Raw genomic sequence first — 27,228 nt, 5'->3', positions numbered from 1 at the left:
AAGCTAAAGCAAGAGGCTGTAAATTCAAAGCCAGTCTGGACTACAGAATGAGACTTTGGCTCAAAAGGCAAGAAACTTAAAAAGAAATGAAAGACAGAAAAGGAAAAAGAAAAACAAATAACCTTTCCGTACCCCACTAAAGAAAACAAAAACCCCTTCCAGGAACCTTTTAGCACTTGATGCTCACGGAGAGCACCCTGGCCAATGGTAAACGCTGGTAAGCCTTCTTCACCACTGGTCAGCTGTTACTTCATCATTTCATGGTCCGTCTCCATTTTGACACAACTATCCTGACTTTCCTTGTTCACTTCCCTTCTCTGGTTACTTCTCCTTTAACAATTCTTTTCTCTTTACATGAACATTGAGGGGAATGTTTTCACAGCTTCAGTTACTCCTCTAGATCTGGGTTCTCTTCTAACTTGTTCTGTACTTGGCTTCCATATCCACTACTTGTTTCTAATCGACATGATTAAAACAAATCTCTTCAATTGTCAGTCCAATAATGGCACTTCCTAACTACCATATTTGAATTAATAACACCCAAAATTCTCTCAGACTTATTATTATCAGGGGCTATTTTTATTCCTCTTTCCTTCCTTCCAACAAGTCACTAAGTAGACTTGAACCTTCCATCAAAAAAGCCTCATAGCATGGGGCTGGAGAGATGGCTCAGAGGTTAAGAGCACTGACTGCTCTTCCAGAGGTCCTGAGTTCAATTCCCAGCAACCACATGGTGGTTTACAACCATCTGTAATGAGATCTAGCGCCCTCTTCTGGCCTGCAGTCATACATGCTGTATACAAAATAAATAAATAAACCTTAAAAAAAAAGAAAAAGAAACATTTGATTAAAAAAAAAGCCCCATAGCTTCGAATCTAAATTACTGTAAGAATTATCAGGTCTTTTTTTCTGTTATGGGTCTTCCACTGATCCCTATAAATCATCCTGCATAATAACAACTGCCTATAGTGTTCATGGAACAACACTAATACAGAATTTCCCAAGTTATGTTTAAATTACATAAATCTTAAGGATGCCTTACTCTGTTCAAGTTAGTCTGGCTATAGTGCATGTTAAACTATTTATTGGAAGTCTATACCTAAAAAGGTTCTGAGACTTCAATTATGTTATCTAATTCTGTGAGAGCCCTTTTTGGCTATCATAGTTTTGGGGAGTGATTGATATATGTATACTAAACTACGTAAGCACTGAACACTCTTGTTATCGAGTACCATAATGTTGTGGGGTACTTTGTTGTGAAGGGTGAGAAGCCAGGAATAGTGCTTCATACCTATAATCCTAGACTTAAGAGGCAGAATCAGGAAGATCAGGAGTTCACTGCCATTTTCAACTATAGAGCAAGTTTAAGATTAGCCTAGAGTACATGAGATTATTCCCCCTTAAAAAAGAGAAATAAAAATGAGTAGTCCCAGCTACTTTTTAATGAGGGAGGAGTAGAATTGGGAATGTCAAATAACAGTAATTGTATAAATAATCTTATAATAAATCTGCAGTATTTCAGGCTCTGATCTTCTCCCTATGCACACACATACATAAACATATACATCTGTACTTTTATTACAGCTGAGAAATGAATTTGCCCTGAAATCAACAACAAAAATGCAAACAATGAGGGCTAGATTCTAGGCATCCTCTTTCTACTGTCTATAATCTTAACCAATACACTATACTGCCTCCAAATTAACAGGAATGAATATATACATAGATGATGCATATACTTTGGAATAAACAGATCTTCTAGCTAATGATTTCTGGTTGACTTTCTAGTCTAAATTCATTTTCTCAAATGTAAAATAGAAATATTATTGTGAAGATTAGAATGAGATTATAAACATTACTGCTATTAACACTCAGCATTTACATAAAACATAAATATGTATTAGTGCTTTGGAAAGCAAACTGAACAACAGAAAGCATATGAAATATAACTACATCTTGTGCCAAGTTTAGATTGATTAAATAATTTACCATCCAAACCAAGACACTACTGAAAGTGAGAAGAGGTATTATGAAAAATTATGCTAGGACAACAGGCATAAACTAAGTCTGTCCTACGCAATCAGGATATATGAGTATTTGTCCTCAGTTCTAATGTTTACTGTCCTACATCTATTTTTTCAATAATTTCTTTCTATAAAAATTATCAACTACTCATTACAAAAAATGAATAAACTATAGACACATTATAACATGAATAAACTTCAACTATATTATGCTAAGTGAAGGAAGCTAAAATTAAAAGGCTATTTTCATGACATTCTAAATAGCAAAAGTATAAATGTGGAAGGAAACATCAATAGTCCCCAGAGACTGTAGGCAGGGAAAAGTTTACTTCAAAAAAATAAGGAAATTTTTGAGGAAAAGAGATGTTATATGCTTTAATATAGTAATAATTGTACCATTATATGCAAGTGACAACTCATAAAAATAGTATCTCAACAGCCCACTTTTAAGGAAATTGGGAATAAGATGGGTGTGTAGTTTAGTGGTAGAAAATGGATAAGGACTTGGATTCAATCCCCAGCACAAGGGGAAAGTAGGGGAGAGAACCTATGTCTTTTCACTAGCATTCTTAGACACCACGCACTTGCTTGACAGAAATGAGGAACTATGGGCTCATACCCATTCTCTTCCCTTTAGAAACTAGTCTATTCTGGAGTCCTGAAAGTTTCAGAACCATTCCTTAAAATACCTAGATTATACATTTGTACTGAATGGAAATTACCAAAGCCAGACCAACTGGTTCTAGTACTCAAATGTGTGGGTTGGATCTGACTCTGCAGACCAAGCTGAAGATATTCTCAGTGCCCTTTTTATGCAATAGCATGTGGGAGTTTTAAAAGCTGAATCAGCAGAGGCCTCTGGGCTCCTTCCATGCTCTCTCGACTCTCTGGGAACCTTACTGCTCACTGTATAGTAGTATGTGCCACAGCTTACTGAGTAAAAACTAAACTCTTTTCAAACTTAAAGACCAGTGTAGCTTAAAGATCAGGTACAGCCGGGCAGTGGTGGCGCACACCTTTAATCCCAGCACTCAGGAGGCAGAGCCAGGCGGATCTCTGTGAGTTTGAGGCCAGCCTGGTCTACAGAGTGAGATCCAGGACCAAAACAACACAGAGAAACCCTGTCTCGATCCCCCCCCCCCCCAAAAAAAAGATCAGGTACAAAAGAAACAGGCTGAATTTCCCACCTTCCCTCTTGAACTATCTACTATCTATGTAACTCTGAAAATAGCTGTTTTAGTTTCTTCATTAATAAAAGTAAAGATGTTTATTTATGTAATTTGCCTTGACTTATTCCAAAAGAACGAAAAAAACCTACAAATAACAAAATAGGACCTTTAAGAGAGGATAAAATTGGAATAAAGAGAAACAAGAATAAATAATCATCAAGCTGCAGAAGCTTAATCTTAAGAGAAAATTTTTTCTTTGAGACAGAGCTCACTATATAGCCATTGACCTGGAACTCGGTATATAGTTAAGGCTGGCATATGCATCCTGAGGACAAAATTCAGGTCACTGGGCTTGGTAGCAAGTGCCTCTACCCACTGACAGAGCTCTTCAGTCCAAATTTACTTTAAAATTATTATTATTGTTCTCGGTGGTGGTGTTGGTAATGGTGTTGGTGGTAGTGGTGTGTGTGTGTGTGTGTGTGTGTGTGTGTGTGCCTGCTAGGAACAGGACTTCTAAAAGGCAAATGTATCTAGAGGGCTGTGGTACAAGGCCACTTTTGCTGGCTATAAGAGAGATCTCTGGCACAAAGAGAGCACAGAGCTCTTCTTAAAGAGTTGAAAATGTTTATGCCTGAGATAGAGTAAGTTCTCCTTAGGCAAAAGATATACTTTTACATATAAAGCAAAAAACAACACAACGTCTTCTGGAGGCAAACTGAAATAAACCAGAGTAATCTGGGGAAAGTAACTTGGGTCCATGGAAACTGTGGCATGGTTCATGCCAAATTCCAAAGCAATCTTCCTGCAAAGGCCACTGGACACAGAATTTGTGTGTGATGGTGTACCCTTCCCAGATTTAAACTAATGAAAAGTAAATAAACAAAATTAGAAAACATAGCATATTCCACATTTAATTCACTCCCTACTGTATATCAAAATATAGACAAGTAATATATGCCTTATTTCTGAGAAGAATGATAAGAAAGCCAATAGAAATTAATTATAGTAACGAAAAAGTCATGGTCAGTATTGGTTATTAGAAGCCAGAAGCAGTGTATCTCACGGAGCACTCAAGTATTTGGAACATATCCCGGGTCACCTTAGACCTGAGTCCTGATGACAAATGGGAAATTTTTTTAATGAAATAAAAGGGGGCTGGAGAGATGATAGTTCCGTGGTTAAGAGCATGTACTGTTTGTTCTTCCAGAGGATCCAAGTTCAATTCCCAACACCCACAACAGGTGGCTCACCATCACCTGTGCTCCAACCCTAGCGGCATCCGATACCCCTGCCCTCTGTCCTCAGGTACACATATCTACACAGACACTACATATAATTCAAAATAATAAAAATTAAATTTGAAAATGAGATAAAAGAGAGATCTCTAGGACAACCACAGTAAAAGTCTTATGCATTCAAATATAAGAATCTAGGGCTTATTTTCAAGTCTTCTAAAAAAAAATCTGATCAATTTGAGCATAAACAGAAAGCCAAAAGAGAGAAAGTGATAGTGATCATTACTGGAAATAGATTAAGCTGACAACATCCATCCCAGTGATCAACTACAGCATCACAGAAGAGAAAGCTGGAGATATGCTTCCTGGGATACAACAGGAAATGTTTTACAACACTACTACTAATAGATATTTTTGCAATGCAATCTAATGACCACTTTCTACCAGTGATCAGTTTAAAAGAAATAATAATAGTACAGGAGGATTTTTTTATTGCCACCAGGTATTATTTGTTACTTTTCTCAGTGTTCTGACAAAAAGCAAACTTAAGGAAGGTTTACTAGGGCTCACAGTTCAAAAGTGTAGTTCACCATGTTGTAGAAATCATGGCGGCAATAGCTTGAGAAGCTGAGCACACTGCATCTAAAGGTAGAAAGCAGGAAGGGAGGAAGTCTGCTGCTCAACTCTCCTTCTGATTCAGTACCAGATCAAAGAATGGTGCCACCCACATTGACGGTGAATCTTTCTACCTCAGTTAACATAATCTAGATAATCCCTCAACAGCATGCCCAGAGACTTGTCTCCTAAGAGATCCTAGATCTTTTCAAGTTGGTAATTAATAACCATTATAAAGAGCAACTACAAAAATCTGAAAATGGAAGTATCTGGAGACAGGACTTACTTTCTTGAATAGATACTTTGCAAGGAAAAGTTTTACTTCTTTAATTTTCTAATTAATACCTAATTTAATAATGAAGTGTTTAAGCCATTTGCTTTCAAAAAGACTATGCAACACGTTTGTCCTGGTTAAGGTTTCTGTTGCAGTGATAAACACCATGACAAAAAGCAACTTGGGAAGGAAAGGGCTTATTTCCTCTTCCACTTTACAGTCCATCATTAAGGGAAGCCAAGGCAGGAACTTGAAGCAGAAACCACAGAATATTGCTTACTGGCTCCCTCCCAAGCTCACACTCAGCCACCTTTCTTATACAGCTCAGGCCTAACTGCCTAAGAATAGCACTGCCTACAGGCCAATCTAAAGGAGACAATTCCTCAACTGAGGCTCCGCTTCCCAGATGACTAGGTCTGTGTTAACTAAATTAGCCAAATAACATGCCAATAATTTTCAAAGAAACAATACATATTTGTTCATACTGGGAACTGAACCTAAGGCCTTGCATACACCAGGCAATTAAGTGTTCCATCACCGAGCTATGGTCCCAGCTTTTTTCTTCTTTCTTTTTTTTTTTTTAACTTTCCTTTTGAGACAGCCCTCAAATCTGCACTCCTCTGCCATAGCCTCCAGAGGAGCTGTGATTACAGGCCTTTGTGCCTAACTGTCTTGTTTTATAAACAGCAACTCCTATTTTAAACAATTACATTTACTAAATTCATAACAAAATAAACTTGGCAAATACACAAGGATTGACAGCCGTCCCTACAAAGACTTCTAAAGCAGGCTCCTGTCAGTAAAAGTGGAAACTGACTACTATCTGCATCCTTAATAAGATATGTGTGCTAAGGCCCTGCACATGCTAGGCAAATGCTCGACCACTAAGCTATATCCCTTTAAAACATGATTCTGTATTGTTCTTTCAATCTTTAAAAACTGACACATTATGAATATAAAATTTTAGTTTTATCCAAGATTAAGTAAGAGAGCGGGCTCAAAGTGCTTGCTGCCAAAGCTGACTACTTGAGTAGGAAGCTCAAGTGAACTACAGGTGCATCATGGCATGCACACATGGGCACACACACACTAAATGCAAAAACAATTAGTGACGTTATAATTTTCTTGTTATTAAGCTACAAAGAAAAGGCCATATGATGAAAAGGGGAAATACAGATACAGAGCACTTCAGGCAAGTGTAATCTCAGCAAAGGGAGGTCTGGGGTAGCAGGAACTTGTCTCAAAAAATGAAACAAAGAAAACAAAAAGCCCCAAAGTCAGAGTTACTGAGTTTGAATTCTATTATAGCTTTTTGTTTGTTTTGTTTTTTGAGACAGAATTTCTCTGTATAGCCCTGGCTGTCTGGGAACTTGAATTGTAGATCAGGCTGCAGGCTGGCCTGGAACTCACAAAGAGCCACCTGCCTCTGCACGCCCCGCCCTGCCCCTCACAGTGCTGGGATTAAAGACATTCACTACCACACCCAGCACTATAGTCATTTATTAGGCGTGTGATCCTACTTGCTATTTTCACAGGAGAGACTAAAGAAACCATCCATTGGTATGTGGAGTGTGTAGAAAATTTCTTAATAAAGAAAAATGGAAAAAAAAAAAAAAAGAAACCATCCATTTGGTCACGGTGTTTCTCGTAAGAAAAAAATCATGTGAAAGAATACAACGTAATTATGAAGAGCTGGGTGAAGTGACATGCCTTTGATTCCAGCACTTGGGAGGCAGAGGCAAGTGCAACTCTGTGAGTTCAAGGCCAGCCTGGTCTACATAGTGAATTCCAGGACAGCCAGAGCTACATAGTGAGACCCCTGTCTTGTGAAAACAAAACCAATTAAAAAAAGAAAACTTGCCGGGTATTGGTGGCCCACGGCTTTAATCCCAGCACTCGAGAGGCAGAGGCAGGTGGACCTCTGTGAGTTCAAGGCCAGCCTGGTCTACAGAGCTAGTCCAGGACAGGCTCCAAAAATACAGAGAAACCCTGTCTCGAAAAACCAAAAAAAAAAAAAAAAATGGGGTTGGGGGATTTAGCTCAGTGGTAAAGCGCTCGCCTAGCAAGCGCAAGGCCCTGGGTCCTTAGCTCTGGAAAATGAAAAAAAAAAAAAGACCATCGCCCCCCCCCAAAAAAAAGAAAGCTCTGAAGCCATTCTAGGAAGAACTTTTGGTGTCATATATAGTGTCCCCCTACCTCCTCACAGCAACTAGTAGTTTCTTACCTCATTGCTGGTCATAGCTTCAAACTTCCCAACCTTTCTGGTTATGAAATTCTATCATCCCAAGGTTTATAGCATGAAGAACAGACAAACGAGCAAGTATAATGCAGTATGTTAAGTGTGATGGCCATTCTTGGTTGTCAACTTGACTATACTTGGAATGAACTACAATCCAGAAATAGAGGGCACACTTGTGATCTGGATCTTGAGACAGGAAGGCACACCTTTCGTCTGGCTACATCTTCTGCTAGAAGTCTAGATAAGGACAATGGAAGGAGGAAGAGATTGTGCATTCTTCTTTCACCCGCTTGCCCTAGCCTTGTCAACACGTCCACTCCTTCACTGGCACTGGAGCCTGCTTCTTCATGATTCTGGCATACAGCATCTACAGAAGACCAGCTGAGCCCCAGCCTCATGGGACCGAGCAACTACTAGATTCTTGGACTTTCCATTTTTGGACTGCAGACTGTAAGTCACTCCAATAAATTCCCATATATATGGGGGGGGGAGAGAGAGGTGGGGGTATTGATTGATTGATTCTATAAGTTGTATGACCCTAGAGAACCCTAATACAGATTTTTGGTACCAGAAGTGGGGTATTGTTGTAACAGACCTGACCATGTTTTTGGAAGGACTTTGGAACTTTGGGCTAAAAGCGCCATTGAGTGTTAAGAGCACTGAGGAATATTCTGTGGAAGCTTGGAAAATAAGAATGTTGAGAGTAGTACAGAGGCCTGGCCTGTGAAGTTTCTGAGGGAAGTTTAAAGACACTATCAGGGCCATTTGTTATTCTGAATTAAGATTCTGTTCCAGTTAGCTGAGGCTGAAGAATCAGCTGTTGTTAACAAGATACCAGAACTACTAAAGCTAAACTTTGCTTTGCTGGAATACTTGATGCTGGTTAGCTGGAGCTAAGAAATTAGTGGTGACTAAGAAAAGACCAGCATCACTGAGGTGAAATCTTCTGGAAAGTATTTCCTGAGAGCACAAAGAAGCTGTCTTCCAGAGGTGGTCAAAGTTGTACCTCGTGCTGGCAGCCAGACCTGGTAATGTGTAAGAGTTACCAGGTGGTTCTGGTTTTGAGGGCATGAAGAGCAGCTGAGGCTTGGCACTGTGAGAGGCCATTGGTGAAGGTGCAACCTCAGTGGCAGTTGAAGGCCAGGACTAAAGGGGTCATGCAAAGAAGTTGAGGCTTGGCACCATGAAGAGAGCCTATGAAAAACTACCGGTGCAAGTGAGCCGAGGTGCAGCAGAAGAGCCCAGTGTTTTGGAGGTGCCAGTCCCATGGGATGACCACCAAGAACAGCAGCAGCAGTGGAGTGGAGCCAGTGGAGTCCAGAAGACAGGCTATGTGTGCTGCAGAGGGCGGAGCCTGAGAAGTGACCCCAGCCCTTTGGAGGAGTCCAGAGGGTCATTAGTGAGTCCCAGAATGTTGGACACTGAGTTATTTATACTGTTGGAGTTTGGTTTTTCTTGCTTCAGATTGTGACAGTGCCCTGATTCTTCCCTCTTGAAGAAAGTATTTAATTTAATTTTGATCAGCCAGAGATGAAAGACTTGAACTTGGTGCACGCCTTTAATCCCAGCACTTGGGAGGCAGAGGCAGGTGTATCTCAGTGAGTTTGAGCCCAGCCTAGTCTACAAAGCAAGTTCCAGCCAGGAATGTTACACAGAGAAACCCTGTCTCGAAAAACAAACAAACAAAAAGAGTGAAATTTTAATGTGTTTGAATTTGTAAAGACTGTGGCACTTCTAAAGTTATTTGTAAGATCTTGGGGGTGAATAAGAAATGAAGGGTTGTGGCTTAATAGTGATGTGTTTGTGTGTCAAGTTGACAAGGGGTCAGTTGTGCTGGCTAGTTTTGTGTGTCAACTTGACATAACCTAGAGTCACCAAAGAGGAAGGAGCCTCAATTCAGGAAATGCTTCCAGGAGATCCAGCTGTAAGGTATTTTCTCAATTAGTGATCAATTGGAGAAGGCCTTGCCCAGGGTGGTTGGAGCCATCCCTGGGTTGGTGGTCCTGGGTTCTATAAGAAGATGGGCTGAATAAGCCATGGGAAGCAAGCCAGTAAGTAAGCAGCTCCCCTTCATGGCCTCTGCATCAGCTCCTGTCTCCAGGGTCTGAGTTCCTGTCCTGACTTCCTTCAGTGATGAACAGCAATGCTGAAGTATAAGCCAACTAAACCCTTTCCTCCCCAACTTGCTTTTTGGTCATGGTGTTTCCTCACAGCAGTAGAAACCCTAACTAAGATATTAAGTTTGGTGATATTACTGAAGATCTATCCAAAAGCTTGGCAAGAAAATTGCCCTTTTGTGTTTTGTTTGTGTGTTCTTGGGTTATTTTTTTTTGTGGGGTTGGGGTGTGTGTGTGTGTGTGTGTGTGTGTGTGTGTGTGTGTGTGTTTTCCCCTTTGAGATAGTGTATCTCTATGTAGCCCTGGTTGTTCTGAACTTGCTATGTAGACTAGGCTGGCCTGGAATTGACAGAAATCTGCTTCTGCCTCCTGGGTGCTGGGATTAAAGGTATGAGCCATCACCCCACTGAGAAAACTGCTCTTTACATTAAGTTATGCAATAGAAAATGGGTTTGGAGAGATGGCTCAGTGGTTAAGAGCACTAGCTGCATTCTTAGAAGACCTGGGTTCAATTCCCAACTCACACATGGCAGCTCACAACCATCTGTAACTCCAGTCCCAAGGGATTGAAAGCCCTCTTCTGTGCCATCTCTGTGGTCACCAGGCACACAGGTGGGTGCACAGACAAAATACCCATACACATCAAATAAATACCATTAATTTACTTTTAAAAAAGAAACAGAAAATAGGTTTAAAGCAAGTTATTTACAAGCTCATCTTTTAAAAACGTTTTGAATTAAAACACAATTATACCATTTTCCCCTTCCTTTTGTTTCCTCCAACCCTTTCCATGTCAGTCCCTCTCAAATTCCTGCTTCTTTTTGTGATTGTTTTACACATATGCATTCACACACCTAAGTATATAAACACTATCTGCTTAGTCTGATTAGTGTTATATATGTGTATGTATATGATTTCAAGGCTAACTACTTTGTACCAGACAATCAATTAGGAGGCTCATCCCAGGGAAAGACTATACTCTCTAACTCTCAGTATTCCCTGGTTACTTACAGATCATCTTACAGTTAACATAGCTTCTACCCAACAGGATTTGCACTGTGATTCTCAGTGAGTATTTTTAATCACTGTGTAAAGTTTACTTTCATAATTATTAAAGTATCAAAACAGAGCAGACATATGCATCCCAGTTCAGAGTGGCAAAACTTATCCCAAGAACAAAAAAATCCCTGTGGTTTAATACTAAGTCAAATTCAAAAGGACTGCACCATTCTCTAAATTTGGGATTTATTCTTGGGATTTAGAATTCTCTAAATTGAGAATATTTAGTCACAAGTCAGTAGGAGATGGGCTGCTCACAAGGATAGTACACTCATAAAATGAAAAAGACAGTGATCTGTCAGGAAAGAACACTAATAAAATTCAAGGACATTTAGAATTGTCAAGTTATAAGGATCAATTATGACAAACACTAAACTGTGCCATGTAAAATCAGTTTTTCTTTCAGATAAATGATAAGTTGGTGTATCATCCTTTGGGGTTTGTTTGTTTGTTTTGGGAACAGGGTCTCAGGGAGCCCAGAATGGTCACCAAATTGCTATGTAGCCGAAGAGGACCTTGTCCTGTCTCCGCCTCCCAAGTGTGGGGGTTTCAGGTATTACCACGCCTGGGCTTTGACTTGTCTTGAAGTTAGATATGGTCATGTGGCTCTGATTAATGAAGCCCTTAATAAGGCTTTTCCCCCCCTTTTTTTCTAAAGACAGTCTCATACCATACCTCACACTAGCCTGTAACTCACTATGTAGACCTAGGCTAGCCTTGAACTCACTCAATCCTACTTCAGCCTAGCAAGTGCTGGGATTACAGAAGTCAACTTATCATCACACCCTACTTTAAATAAATGACCAGTTTGTGATTTTTACCAGTTTCACCTTTATCATGACAGCCTGCCATAGGTCAGAATATCGGAACTCTGCAGATACATTCCTGAGCAAGGCCAACACAGAACAAAGCCCCCAGACAAATGTGCATCCTGAATCAAGGCAAAACAAAGCGCTGTTGTTTAACCTGAGACCTGGGGACTGTTTGCTACTGCAAAATAATTTAGTCCTTCCATACTGATAAGCCATACAAGTAAGCCATACAAGTAATGTTGTGAGTACAGAATGATTTAGTCCATCCCATTAAATATGATATAAATTGATGCTCCCAAAGAGACATAATTTCTTTCTAAGTATTACTTTAAGTTTCCAAACAGGTCTGTCAATAAGATTAAAAGTTATTTATATGTAGTATCAGTAAACTAATAACTCACTCAATGAATGTCACCCCATAAAGGTTGAGAAATAGTCTGCCAACCTCTCTTTATCTCAAAACATACTTTCTAGGTAAGAATCACTCCATGTTCCATGTCAGCCATCAGGTAATTATTAGGCCTAGTGTAGGGAATCACATAAAAGATATATACATTTTTTTTCCTTTTTTCTTTTTTAAAGAGACAGGGTGTCAGTGTGCAGCCCTGGCTGTTCTGAAACTCACTACATAGACCAGGTTGGCCTCAAACTCAGAGAGATCCATCTACCTCGGCCTCCTGAGTGCTGGGGTTAAAGGAGAACTATTCTTGAACTACTTCTTACTTGAGAACCAGGATGTCCGAAACAAAAAGGCCAGGGATTTTTCAGCTACTATCCCGTGAATCCTCCATTGATAAAATGCCAAATTTTGGTCAATACGTAAGATCTATTTTTACTACAATAGTATATTCTGTTGATGATGGTAAGTAGTGTAGGGAATAGGCAGGGTACAGGTTTCTCTAGTAATGAACAAAATTATATTTCAGGATTAAGCAGCACAGACAGGGAAGTACTTTCATAGTTCAGAAAGGCAGACCCAGAAGTGTGGATGCTTCACTACCACTGCATAACATTTCTACATTGTAGGGCTGTATTCTGGTTGGTCTGTACTCTGAATTCTTTCCAGGTACTTGGAACATGTGGAACATTCTTGCAAGCTTGTTTTCCTCAACTATCACCCATTCTTTCATTTCTTCATTCACTTAACAGCAAGTATCAAATGCACGTGCTGAATTAATGACCACTGGAGGCCTAGGGAAATACATGTGCTGAGTTAATGACCACTGTAGCCCCAGGGAAAGCCCTAATCCTATGGGGGGAAGGGGTGGCACTTTTACAGATAACCTCAGAAGAAATCCTTCTAATCAATTCACACTAAGATGTGAAAAACTGTTTCTTTCCCTCCTCTCCAAAAGTGTCCCCTTGAAAAGTTCAGAGATTTTACAGATTCACCACTTCTCAAACTGGAAAGACCTTGGAGATAATTTCAGTTTACAGATGAGATTAAATGACCTGAATCCCAGGAACACTGAATTGCTAACAGGAGAGCCTGGTTAGAGCTGTGACTTCAAGTAAGAATGCCTACTAATGAAGCTGCAAACGGAGTCTCAAGAGTAGTGACAGAAGAATCATATGCAGGTCATGGGTATCTGGGAAACTAGCTCAAGGCAAACGAATTTCAGGTAATGAATAACACATAAAGAAAGGAGGAGTCACAGGGGAAGGAGTCAGTCACACAAGACCTTTCAGAACAGCCTTTACTCCATCTCTACACTCAATGACTCAAAAGCAAGTTCAATAGATTTAACAAAAACATTTCCAAAGAATATACTTAGAAAGAACAAGAAACAGTAAGTACAGCATTTGAACCTGCTAAGGAAAAGTCAAATTAGATCCTATCCAATTACCACAGTACACTCCTGGTTTAAGGTATGCCTTTAAAGTCTGCTTTTCTGAAGATGTGGGTGAGAGACCCTCTCTCAAAAAACAAGGTGGACAGCTTCTTAGGAACTTCCAAGGCTGACCTCTGCCCTACAGACATACCTGGGATGCTGAAGCACAAAGATTACCACGGTTACTGGCCAGTCTACACCACAAAAAATGAAGCCTTGTTAAAAAACAGAAACAAGAAAGAAAGCAAGTAGTTTTTTTAATAGTTTTATAGACTGGGAAATCCAAGATTCAAAGGCCACATCTAGTAAGGGCTTTCTTCCTACAATAACATGGAAGATGGGGGGGGGGGGGCAGGGAGGGGAGGGCCAGTAAATGAGGAAGTGGAAAAAAATAAAAGAGGATAGTGTAAGTTGGAACTGGGATTACAGACTTGTGACCCCCTCACCTACCCTTCGGGGGCTTTTTTAAAAATGTGGACTCCAGGATCAAACTCAGATTTATCAGGCTTGCATCCTAGGGTAACTGTTTCTTACGAGGAGCTGTGTGATTGTAACATGTTTATATGTACTCCAGCCTGTGGTCAGTAGATTGATAGTATCACCCCCTCCTCAAGAGTTTCACATCCCCAAATGTCCTATAGAGGGGAAAATACACTCCTCTGAGACCCAAAGACATAAAAGTTCACAGACTCCCAAATCCTTGTGCGCCCGAGAGCTCTGTGTATGTCTACGTATGTGTGTATCAGACCTCTCTGACATGTCTCATTTACAACATTCCCCAGTCTTGCTTCATATAATATTAACCAACATGAACTTTCAAAAGACCAGGCCTACTGTTCCCAATAGAAGTAATTTTTTTTTTCTGGATTCCTAGTCTTTGAACAATTTCCTCGAAAACATACCCTACCCCTCCTTCTATTAAATGTCTTATAAAAGCCTTTCAATTGTTGGCTCTCCAGCAGCTTTACTCAGTTCAGGCTATCATTCAGATAACTACTGCACCAAGGAAGGAAGAGTATCACATATGGTTTTTGTTACTAATTCCACACCAAATTAACTTCGTATTTGTTGCCTGCACATTTCTTGCATATAGCTGACTAGATTCAGTACTGTGCTGGGCAGCGAGGCAATCAAAACCTTGGTAAGCGATGACTGAAGTTTAAAGGTTTTGGTATTAATAAGCGTGAACTGCTGACTACTCATGAAGTGGTTTGCTTTGGGGCTGCATTTCTTCTCACGGAGTTATTAAGTACATTCATTTCAAATACAAAATAGTGTACCATAATTTTAAAGGAACATATGTTTCTAGCTGTTCTCCACAATCTCTAAAAAGAGACCCTACAAATTTTATGAATTCTATTCATCTTAGAAACACCTAATTTGGGGGGAGGGGCCCGGGCACAAAACTTAAGTGTGGTCAATATGAGCAGAGAATGTCATTGGTGTGTGGGGCTGATTCCTGTGTACACAAAGGTATACTCACATAAATATCTCCGAAACTGAAGTAAATAAAAAGAAAACACTTTGTGCAGTAGTAAGAGCTAGACAGAGGAGGCAGCGGTGTGGCCTCCGTGGGTTCCGAGTGTATCAGTGTACCCTTGCACATATTACTTGACTTCCCTGAGCCTGTTTCCTTGTGGAAATGACCATAATAACACTACCTATTCCAAAGCAACGCTCTTAAAACAATTCAGCACATAGAAAACAAAATAAATATCACTCGTCGTAGTTTATTACAAGGCCAGCTACTGGCCAAGTAAAAGCCTCCGTGCATGAACTTCTGACTCCAAGAAGCTGATTGAACAGAAGAAAAATTCTGAATGATGTCACCCAAGTTGCAGGTATTAAGGAGGACTAGTGTCTCAGAATACTTTAAAGTACGAAATTGGCGACAATTACAGAACTAATTTCTCTTCCAACTACTCTTTCTCCAAAATCTGCAAAGAAACTGATACAGATATGTTTTCAAGGAACTTTATAAGCCACTAGAAAACAACTCAACTCTTTGTTATCTCCATACGTAAGCCCAGTTAAGCGCCTAGGTACAATTACAGAGTAACTTTTCAGAAAGTACAACGGGGTTTTAAACGTTGCAGTCAACAATTCTTAGGCAGCTATGTCAAAATTTCTGTCCTGAGACACAAAAGCCGATCTGTCTGGGAACCAAAAAAAATCCCTCCGAAAATAAGGAAATGCCTCAGCCGGGCCTAGGCAGCTCTCGCGAAAACCTGTCTTCCTCGCACAGCAACGCTCTCACGCGTCCCGTCCTTCCTTCCTTCCTTCCCCGTCGGGTGCAGATGTCGACTCCACCCGAAGAGAAAGAAATGACAGCCAGTTTGGTCCACGCCTCTCCCGCCAGGACCCCTGAGGCCTGCAGCCCCAACCTCCCTGCCGTGGCCCGCCCGGGGGAGGGGGGGGACTCCGCGGGAGACCGGCGGCCCCACCCGCCTGCGCCCCGCCCCGCCCCCGGCCGCCCTCCCCGGGAAAGGCCGCCGCCGCGGGGCCTGCAGGTGGGCCCGGCCAGCCGCTCGAGAAGCCTGCGCACGAGCAGCAGCAGCAGCAGCGGAGGGCCCAACCCGGGCCGGCCGGCACTTACCGGCGCCTCATGGTATCGCAGCGCCTCAGCCCAGCCACTGTGCTGACGAACCGCGCCGGGACAGCTCGGAGCGTCCCCGGGATCCCGAGCCGGGCCCCACTCCCAGCCATTCAAACGCCGCCGCGCGCGGCCCGCCGGGATAGCTACCCCGTGGGCGTCCCGCGGGCCCCGCCCAGCGCAGGCTCCGCCCCCCTCGGAGGCCTGCGGGAGGGGGGGACGGGGCGCGTGGCAGCGGCGCCCCCTCGCGGCCGCAGGTGCTCGCGGACGCTTGGCTATGGCGGAGCAAATGCTGCTGCTAGAACGGAGGCATCTAGGAGGGAGAGCCAAGACCCTGCGGGCTAGGGATCATCGAGGAAAGGAACCGCACCCGGGGCAGACAGTCTGCTGTTAAAACACGGTTCAAGGAAAGATGAACATTCATTGTCATTTAAACGACCAGGATACGGAGGTTAAAAGCGTAGACTCTGAAACTGTGCGACCTTGGACAAATCACATAAACTGTGTATGTGTGTATGTGCCTTTGATTTCCTCATCTGTAAAATGGGCGTGATAACCGTGTATCTGCCTCTTCATGTTGTTGTGGATAGCAAATGGGTTTATGCATACAAAAATATTCGGAGAGTACCTGGCTCCTGGTAAGCTCTTCATAATCCCTGACTATCTTGTTTTGTTTCCTATTACCTTGAAGTATGTGCCAAACTTCGAGAATCTCCTCTTTTAACATTCTTTATAAACTTTATTATTTAAAAAGTACCTTGCAACACCCAGCCTCCAAAACTCACTGACTACTGCAAGAAACCTAAGACAAGAAATGCACATGATAAAGGTCCTCCCTCTCCTCAGGAAGCAGGTTCAGTTTCGTTGAGGTGGGAACACTTGACTATGAGATTAGGATTGGTTTTATCCCTGACATCGTTTTAATGGCCGAGGACAATTCTCTTGATCAGAGTCTATTCAGGGCAAGCCACTGGTCAGGGTTAAGCAAACTGACACAGTAAGTCTGTGGCCGTCTTCCCCTGTGCAGAAGCCAAGCAAGTAGGGCATTTGATGGAAGCCTTCCTCACAATCAGACTACATCCCGTGGCTTTTTTAGACACTCCTTTAAGAACTCTTAGGGATTAAAGCAAGGGTTGCTTAAATTAGGTTCAACAACATATTTAAAGACTTCCTATGTGCCTAGCAGACGTGTCTCCAGGTGCTGGAGAAAACAGGAAGTGTCTCTCAATGACTTGGAAAGTCAGAGAGTGATAGTCCCAATACACCACACTGCATGAAGTCATGAAAGGTATATTCTAAACGCTGTGGGCATTCAGAGCACTAATTGGAGCTGAGGGGCCGTTAGGTGATTACAGTGTAATGCATTATCCTTCTGCAGTAACAGGGCCCTTATTTAATCCAAAAAAATAAGCAACAATGAAAATTTGAAGCAACCAGTTATAGCAATGGGAAAATATTTTTAGAATACTTTGTGTGAGCCATGTCTTTGAGAGTTTCTCAGATGATGCCAAGCACAAGCAAGCACATGCCTCCATGTGTGGCCACACCTGTTAGCTCCAGCTGGCTGAGTGAGTGAAAAGGAACTGGGGCAAGACAGACTACTTCCCAAGCCTGGCTTCCATGAGGTAGGTGGTGTTGTTTTAAAATAAAAACTTAACACACATGAAGTCACTTTCTCTCAAGGTATTTCTTCATCATCATAAACATGAATTTCTTGATGGCCCACTCTGCAATAAAGATCATTGCTGGGCCCGCAGCAGAGAAGAATAAAGAGAGTAAGACATGCTGCTCACCTCAAGAGAGGCTGAAGGGTATGGTAGCAAACAGCAGAGACCCAAAACTGCTTCAGGAACAGGAAAATCTCATCAAAAATAAGGAGTCCGCGTGCCTAAAGACCAGAAAAGAACTCCAGTGTTCTCATTTGTGGAACTTGATAAAATATAGAGTCTCAAAAAGGTTCTTTTTCTAGACCCAGAATCTAAAATTTACATCAGTGATGAGCTGCCCAGGCTTCCCAGCTCTTGTATTTTAGCATAAAGATTAAAGAAAGCTGTGTAGGTATTGAAACTTTTGAAATACACACAAATCGTACCACTTTGATATTGAAAGCACCAATACTTTTCCTATCAATAAAGTTGAATTTTTTCTTGATACTCAATAAAGCTTAATTTTTTTTTAAATTAAAGAAGTATGGCATGGGCCTGGGGAAATAGCTCAGTTGGTGTATAGTGCTTGCCTTGCAAGCACAAGATCTGAGTGCAATTCTCAGAATCCATATTTTAAAAGCTAGGTGTGATGTCACATGATTATAATCCCCGTGATGAGGAGGTGGAGACAGGTGGATGAAAACCTGGGGCTCCCTGGCTAACTGGTAGACTGCTCAAAAAGGGGAGGGAAATTGTAAAAAGCAGTGGTACTTGCCTTTAAATCCCTATACTCAGGGAGTGGGGGGCATGGAAAGAGGCAGGCAGATCTCTGAATTCTAGACTTGCCTGGTCTACAGAGTGAGTTCCAGGACAGCCAGGGCTGTTACACAGAGAAACCCTGTCTCAAAAAACAAAAACAAAACAAACAAACAAAAAACAAAGGTGGGGGTGGAGCAGCAAGACGGCTGAGTGGATAAAGGCACTTGCTGACCTGGGTCTGAGATCCAGAACTAATGGAACCTGCATAAAGGTGGTGGAGAGAACCAACTCCTGCAAGTTGTCCTTTGACCTCCCCCAACCCAGTTTTGGCATATCACACACACACACATACACACACACAGAGGCATTTGTGCACCATACTAAAAATAAATAAATAAATAAAAACATTGCCAGGAGCAGGAAGAGGAGGATCAGCAGTTTGAGGCTAGCCTGGGCTACACATTTTTCTCTCCCTCTTGGTCACTATCCAGAAAACCATCTCCAAACACAAACCAACAAAAACACATACCCTAAAAAAAAAAAAAAAAATATACCCTGAAAAATTCATTGCCAACACACTGTCCCCCCCAAGCCCCCTGAAAAATGACTAGGTGTGGTGCCACCCAACTTTAATCCCAGGATTTAGGAGGCAGAGGCAGGCAGGTATCTGTAAGTTTAAGGCTGTCATGGTCTATACAATGAGTTCTAGAGCAGCCAAGGCTACGCAGTAAGAACCTATTTTAAAACAAAGAAACAAACAAAATCTAGACAATGAGGCCTTAGGAATGACATCCAAGGTTGTCCTCTGATCTCTGTATGCACACACATGCATGCATAGCCACACACACTTGTACCAGCAATCCCATGAACATAAGAATAGCCTTTCGTATTTTCCATATCCCAACATGAATACCTATGCACAAAAGGTGGCCAATTCCAGACCTTTCCAGTGGGCAGTCTACAAGGAATTCTACCCTTTCCTCTTTTCCTTGTGAGCAAACAGGCAGCTGAGTTAGTCTTCCTGCCTCATTCCCTGCAATGGCGTAGGACCACTCAGTGGCAATGTGTAGAGAAGCCCATATCCATAGACACCCATAGAGTAAAGAACTCTATGCAAAGGCCTACATATGCTTCTTAGTGCAATTAGGAGTGGGGTGGTGAAGGAGGGTTTGAGCTGGGCCTGACAAGCTGGACAGGATTCTGACAGGTCTGCTGTTCAAGATAGAGAACAGGAAGTGTGCAGTAAGTGTAAGGACCACTGTCTACCCTATTGGAGTAGGGTGAACAGAGCTTTGGAGAGTGGCAGGAATGAAGACTGAAACCTACACAGGAGCCCAGAATGTTGTAAGCACCTGGGTTTATCACGGTGGTTAGAGGCACTTGAGGATTCCACAGAAACTGCTAAGCAGGGCAGTGACAGTTACTTCATTCTTCTGAGGCCTGTTCCATCACCAGGGTGCAGAATGGCCGGGGGAAGGGCAAGGAGGGCTGGTGGCAAGAACCATAGTTATGAAGATGTGGATTGGAGGCTTAGGGAACTGTAGCATTGACTGCCTTCAATATTGTGTTCATCCTCTTGGAGTGACGCTAAGAGACAGGGTTTGAAGAGACCTGCCCACAGCAACAGATCATCTATTCCATAAGCAACATCCACTGCTCTGCTTCAGGCACCTCTGGAAAATTCCAGCCAGTTGGCAAAGTCAGTCTCCATCTTCCTGTGCAGGCCGTGGAAGGAAGTAGCCACAATGTCAGACAAGGCAGCTCCTGGTTTGCTGGACTGGTGATGGTCTCAAACACCACAATGCCGACACCCTGCTTTGTGCTAGTAATTACGATCTTGGTTGTTTCCGGCGGACAGAAGAGGGAAGTATTAAAGGGTTTGGGGATTCTACTGTGAGGACAACTGGTTTCTGATGCATCTGCAAACTCTCTTACAGCCGGGAAATGTACCAACATTTTAGAGAAGACGTTTCAACCTATCGAATTCTAAGTGTGTGATTCTCTTACAGAACTGTACTAACAGGTACCCAAGGATGTTCACAGCAACGTGTGTGTGTGTGTGTGTGTGTGTGTGTGTGTGTGTGTGTGTGTGTGTAATAGTGAAAGATGGAAACGGTCTCAATGTCCACCAGTTTGAGACTAAGTTCAAATGCATCCGAGTCACATAGGCTTTGCATCCTTGGAAAACAATCAGCTAGATTTGCATGACAGACACGCAAGACAGATTAAATAAAAAAGAGTAAGTTAATAGAGTTTAGTGTGTTCCTATTGATTTAATGAGTAAATCAAATATTCCATCCATAAATGTGTGTGTTTTTATATTCATTTATTTATTTGTGTATGTAAGTCAGTTTTCTTTTTCCATCATGTGGGTCCCAGAGATCAAGCTCAGGTTGTTGGGCTTGGTGGCAAGTGACTTTATCCACTAAGTCATCTCTCCAGCTCCCCGATATAGGTTTAAGGAATGACTATCTTTTTTTTTTTTTTTTTTTTTTTTTTTTTTTGGTTTTTCGAGACAGGGTTTCTCTGTGTAGCTTTGCGCCTTTCCTGGAACTTGCTTTGGAGACCAGGCTGTCCTTGAACTCACAAAGATCCGCCTGCCTCTGACTTCCGAGTGCTGGGATTAAAGGCGTGCACCACCACCGCCCGGCCTAGGAATGACTATCTTTTGAAGCATTAAAAGTTACTGAATTCTGCTCCCCACTTGCATTAGTTGCTTGGGCTGACCTAGTAAAGTATCAGTGGGTTCGATGTCAGAAACTTACATTCTCACTGTTCTGGAAGCTGGGAAGCTCAAGATCAGTGTGTGAGCTAGTTCAGTCCAGAGGTTAGGGTTCTCTTCGTGGTCTGCAGATGGCTGCTTCCTCGCTGAAGTCTCACATGGGAGGGAGGGGGAAGAGAGCCAGTTTTGGTCTCTTCTCTCTTCTTACAGGGTTACTAATGCTATCATGAGGGCTCCACCTTTATGACTTCATCCAAACCTAAATGCTTCTCAAAGCCCTATCTCAAAAAAATAATCACACTAGGGATTAGAATTTCAACATAAGAGATCTGTGAGAGACCCAGACATTAATTAGTCCATCACAGTCCTCCAAAAATCTAAGGTTGCAAATAATGCTTTATATTTGAACTGATTGCTGTTTTAAAAATTAGCACAAAGGAAATTTTTTTTCTAAAGGACTTGGATTGGTCATTCAGATTTAGGGACAGTTTAGCCCACTTTGAAGAGGCTGAAATTACTCACTGGAATGAATGGATGGATCCAGAGTAACCAAACTTGGAGAGACCTGTTAGGCCATCATGTTATATCATTATGACTCATGCTACGGTTGTCATTCCTATCCTTTAATGCGTTCTGTGGGAATGGAAACCCTCCCAGCTTCCTGAGCAAGTGCTGGAGGAAAGCATACCATAATGGGGACTTGTTAAAATGTGGATTGCACAACAACACTCTTGAAATGAAGAAAAGGTAATTGCCAAGAAGAATGGTATGACTAAATCAACATTACTTCAGAACACCACACTACCAGTTCCTTTCACCCTGGCAGGAGCATCTTATGACACTGCAGTCATGAACCAGAAATGGAAAATCCTGAAAATTAGAATCCATATGGTTATTACGTGGCCACCCAACAATAATTAGTAAGGCATGGTCCCCCTCCCCCCAATGTGATTTGAAAACACAGACAGACAAAATGGAGAGTGAAAGTTTCCCTTTAAGACCCTGTTACTAACACAGAAAAAAAACCTGTGTCATGAAAGGTGGTCTTTGAGAGTTGATGACAGCAGAGCCAAAAGGATTTGCCCATGCAACCCATTTTATTGACACAGCAAAGAGGTTCAGGGTCTATTAGAGCACGCCGGGCTAACTGGTAGGACAAGAAAGGCTAGTCAAATGGAAGTATTATGGAGATACTGTCAGATGCTATGACAGAAAGCTCAGGACATGTGTATAAAAGATTCCTCTCTCTCTAGGGTTATCCATTCTTGCAAAGCTGTCTGAATAAAAAGTTTCCTCATTCAGATTTTAATCCAAATGAAACCAGTTGGAGAATGGCATGAAAGAGATTTTTCTGACATCTGGGAGGAGGCAAAGGATGAAATGCAGAAACCAATGCAAAAGAGGCTTGAGGGGTTTAGCTCGGGAGTAGAGCAGCCACCTGGCATGTTTGATCCCCAACCCTGCAAGATAAATCCAACTGATACAAACGTGCAGGTGCCGCTTAGTATACTAGTCAAACAACAATAACTTGTGAGCTACCAAACTGAGGCTTGTCTGTTTTCTAAAATTAAAATAATGTTTGCTCAAAAATACGAAGTAAGGGAAATTGAGTGTTTATTTTACAGTTTCAGTATTCTGAATTTTCTGACGAGTTTTCCAATTCACTTCTGGCCCAGTCAGAAGTACACAAAGAGGCTCTCAAAGACTGAACATTTTTGCTTGAACTCATTTGTAAAAACTAAAACTTTTTGGTTTTTCGAGACAGGGTTTCTCTGTGTAGCTTTGCGCCTTTCCTGTAACTCACTTGGTAGCCCAGGCTGGCCTTGAACTCACAGAGATCCACCTGGCTCTGCCTCCCGAGTGCTGGGATTAAAGGTGTGCACCACCACCGCCGGCTTAAAACTTTTTTATTTTAGGGCGAAAAAATGTTTTTGTTCAGTGATTGTTTTAGGTCCTACTGTACAACAACTATCAAAAGACCCACAAGAAATACTGATGCCCAGGGCTTACTCAGAGTGAGTGAATCAGAATCTTGGGAAGCAGTGCCCAGGCACTAGTAACGTTTTAAGGCTTCAAAGGCACTTTATTGTTTTCTTCAGTGTGCCATACTTTATGAACTCATGTTTCTTTTACTCAGCACCACCGATGAGTTGGTTTTGAAACAATTAATGGATTAGGAGAGCAGAGGGCATGGTTACTGACCTTGCCCTTTAGGACGGCTCTGCCTACAGGGGGCAGGTTCCCCTGCGTTCCAGTCTGTGTTGCTGTGTATGCCTGTGTATGCCTGTGTATGCCTGTGTATGCCTGTGTATGCCTGTGTATGCCCACCGAGCAACACAGAAACTGCTTCCAGCTGCTAAAACAGCATTGCTATATTTGTCTTCCTTGTCACCGCTTTTCCAATGCTTTGAACTTGAAAAGCGCTCAGTGTGTTTTCGCCAAGGGCAACATTGTGGGGCCGAAGATGGACCTGTGGCGACTGCAGCTGCCGCTTTGGTGCAAGCTCACCTTAGCCACCCTTGGAAAGAGCCCCGAAAAACAAAATTAGTATTTTTCAGTGCTCCCCACATGATTCTCATGTGCCTCCAGAGCAGCCAGCCATTAGACTTCCAGGTTTAGAAATGCTACAATTAATGCCAAAAGGACTTTCAGCACAATTCAGAGACCCAGGAAAAGCGTGGGAAACCAACAAAATGATGTGAGATCTTATTTCTTTGAGTGTCTATCAGTTGAGCCCTTTCCCCGCTAGGAGTGTATACGGATGGAAAGTATAGTAGGCAAAATGGTTTTTGTTTTTGATTATTTATTTTATTGGTGCTTTGCTTACATGTATGTCAGTGTGAGGGTGTCAGCTCCCCTGGAACTGGAGTTACAGTTGTGAGCTGCCATGTGGGTGCTGGGAATCAAACCCAGGTCCTCTGGAAGAGCAGCCAGTACTCTTAACCAATGAGCCATCTCTCCAGCCCAGTTTTTGTTTTTGAAAGCATCTATGTAGTCCAGGCTGGCCTGGAACTCCTCTGGCCTCCACTTCCAGAGTGCTGGGATTGAAGGCAGGTTCCACAACCAGCACAAAATATTATTTGTTGACAGCAAGTATATATAACCCAATCTAGAACTACAAGACACTCTCATCTAAGTTTATTTTATAGATGAAGAAATTAAGAGGAAGAGGGTCCCTAACCGAACAACCAGGCAGTTCATGCCCATTCTGGTTTAGAATCCAGGTTTCCTGGGCTTATGGACAAACATACTAGAGCAAGGGAGACGGCTCAGGGGTTAAAGAACCCACACTGCTCTGATAGAGGACCTGGGCTTGATTCCCAGCACTCACGTCTGGGAGCTAACAACCACTTGTAACTCCAGCTCCCGGAGACCAGACACCTTCTGGCCTTCTCAGACTCCTGTACTTATTTGCACATATACCCACACAGAGACACACATGAACATGCATAATTTTTAAATTCCTAACAAAACAAAACAAAACCCTCACACATTAGTTTCCTTTCAAACCACATTCAAACCCCCATTTTGCGCGCGCGCGCGCGCACACACACACACACACTCAATCTTTAATGATATTCTGATAATCTTTTAAAAAGAATTCTAGCCGGGCGGTGGTGTCGCACACCTTTAATACCAGCACTGGGGAGGCAGAGCCAGGCGGATTTCTGTGAGCTCGAGGCCAGCCTGGTCTACAGAGTGAGATTCAGGAAAGGCACCAAAGCTACACAGAGAAACCCTGTCTCGAAACAAAACAAAACAAAACAAACAACAACAACAAAAACGCCCACAAAATCTAAACAAACAAACAAAAGACAATGACAAGGAAAAGAACAAGTAAAGCTTACGGAGATGCCCTTCATTTTTCTCATGAAGCATTCTTACATGCATAGAGCAGTCATCCCTACAATATTCCATGGAACAGATTCTGTTGGTTGCTAAAATGAGTTGAGAGAGAGAAAGAAAGAAAGAAAGAAAGAAAGAAAGAAAGAAAGAAAGAAAGAAAGAAAGGAAGGAAGGAAGGAAGGAAAGAAAAAGAAAGAAAGAGAAAGAAAGAAGAAAGAAAGAAAGGAGAAAGGCCCTGCATCTTGGCGCATGTCTTTAATCTTGGGGAAGAGAGGTAGGCTAATCTCTGTGAATCTGAGGCCAGCCAGGGATACATAGTGAGACCCTGTATCAAATTTTTTTTTTTTAAAAAACTGTAGGTAAGGAAAGAAAACTAAGAGCAATTATTTAGTAGCCATTTTTATTTTGACAGTTAAATTTTTACTGGGAGAATGGGTCTGTAGATTGGGCATGGGGCCCTTACGGTAGTTTATTCATTGGCACTGTCTCCAGAATCCTGTGGCTTCCTCACCTCTGGAAGCTCTGGCAGGCTGGAGAAGGGCTCAATGAACAGGGCTTGGAGGGCATCACCTGCTGGAAAGACCAGGCACACTCTGGCTGTGCTGTCTGGCCTAGAGTTATTCCACCGTCGAGGAACTGATCATTTTTGAACAGCCGCTGCTCTTCCGGCGGCGGCGGCGGCTGTTTGAGGATGCCCTGGATGATGTGTTTCAGCTTGAACACCGATGCTCAACTCCTTGGCATCTATGGAGACCGTGATCTTGTGGCGCTTGGTCGTGAGAAACACATCCATTTCTGTGGCCGCTGTGTGGTCCGACAAGCCAGTGCAGCTACGCTCTGCTTTGTAACCACTTTTCAATGGTTTTTATTACACTATATGAACAGTACTGAAAATACCATAGAGAGCATAATGTAATACACATTTATTTCCCAAATCTGATCTTGACCCTTCATCTCATTCCAATGGCTTCATCTTTTCTGAAACATGTTTTAGCAAATTACACAATGAAGATTCCTGCAGTAAAGTAATAAATTTCCTGGCTTACTCCTTGTGGACAAAGTAACTGTGATTTATAGTTTAAACTTTCTGATAGCAAGAAAGGGAATGTATTAAATAGAAATATGTGATTTCGCCCACCAACTTAATTTTTTTTAAAGATTTATTTATTATGTATACAGCATGTGTGACTGCAGGCCAGAAGAGGGCACCAGATCTCATTATGGATGGCTGTGAGCCACCATGTGGTTGCTGGGAATTGAACTCAGGACCTCTGGAAGAGCAGTCAGTGCTCTTAACCTCTGAGCCATCTCTCCAGCCCCCAACTTAATATTTTTAAAAAATGCTCATTCAAAATTAACACGAGTACCCTGAAAATTAGGCAACATTACCTGAGAACTATTACTTAAGACAATATTAATATTTATGATGGACAGCCTATTTTATATTTTGTTTTACATTAGTATAATTATAGCCTATTTCTACCATGGCATATTTACTTACAATTTAGTTTACTCACTATTCAGTGCTGTTGTACTTATTATCAATAGTTTTGCTTTTCATGGCTTCAGTTATCTGCAAGTAATTACACTAGTTTCAACTATGTTCCACAAATGTTAAACGGAAAAGTTCTAGATACACGTTTTAAGTTGCACTGTTTTGAATAGCATGATACAATCTCATGCCCTGCACCACTGTCCTACCCTCGATGTGATTCATCACGTTCTCTTCTATGCACACAGAGCTGCAAAATTGGACAACAGAGAGGAGGTAGAAATCTTCAATGTGTGCAGATCACCAAACTCTTAGGTGGTCTCACCAAACTCTTAAGTGGTCAAGGAGGCCTTTTCAGCCTTATCCTCAGCCACACTGTCACTACACTCCCTCGAAACTCCAGCCATAACAAATAACTTGGGAATAACATAAGTAAAAGTAAATAAAATAAACAGCAAACTACCGTTTTTTGAACTTAAAAGTGGGCATTTAAAATAATTCTTGATCTAGCAGCTCCACTCTAGTACAATAACTTAAGGGAGCAGAAGTACCAAATGATTTTCACACTAACACTGAATAAAAAGGTGAGAAGGTGGAAACAATTTTTAATAAAAGGCCAAATTACAACACAGACAAGCAATTGAATATAGACTTCATTTTCTAGGAGTAATAATGAATACTTAATGATAAAAAAATTAAGCGTAGGTTACAGGTCCTATTTAGTCTCACAATAGATCTTCAAAGTAGGCGATCATTCCATTTTTTGCATGAGGCAGGTGGAACCATGGATTTAA

The 27,228-nt window shown here is 41.9% G+C and overlaps 1 protein-coding gene and 1 pseudogene across 1 annotated transcript in view; both read right to left on the bottom strand.

Annotated features, from left to right (window-relative positions):
- The window catches only part of Katnbl1 (katanin regulatory subunit B1 like 1), a 35,914-nt gene extending 19,800 nt beyond the window's left edge, over positions 1–16,114 (bottom strand). Inside the window, exon 1 of the mRNA XM_059261093.1 lies at positions 15,973–16,114. The gene's annotated coding sequence lies outside the window, so the exon portion shown is untranslated. The remainder of the gene's footprint in view (positions 1–15,972) is intronic.
- A 9,272-nt stretch (positions 16,115–25,386) lies between these two features.
- On the bottom strand, positions 25,387–25,735 carry LOC131908471 (elongin-B-like; annotated as a pseudogene).
- Positions 25,736–27,228: the final 1,493 nt, after the last annotated feature.

This window comes from Peromyscus eremicus, chromosome 4 (genome assembly GCF_949786415.1).
Source record: "Peromyscus eremicus chromosome 4, PerEre_H2_v1, whole genome shotgun sequence".
NCBI classification, from domain to species: Eukaryota; Metazoa; Chordata; class Mammalia; order Rodentia; family Cricetidae; genus Peromyscus; species Peromyscus eremicus.
This window is presented reverse-complemented; position numbering and strand designations above follow the sequence as displayed.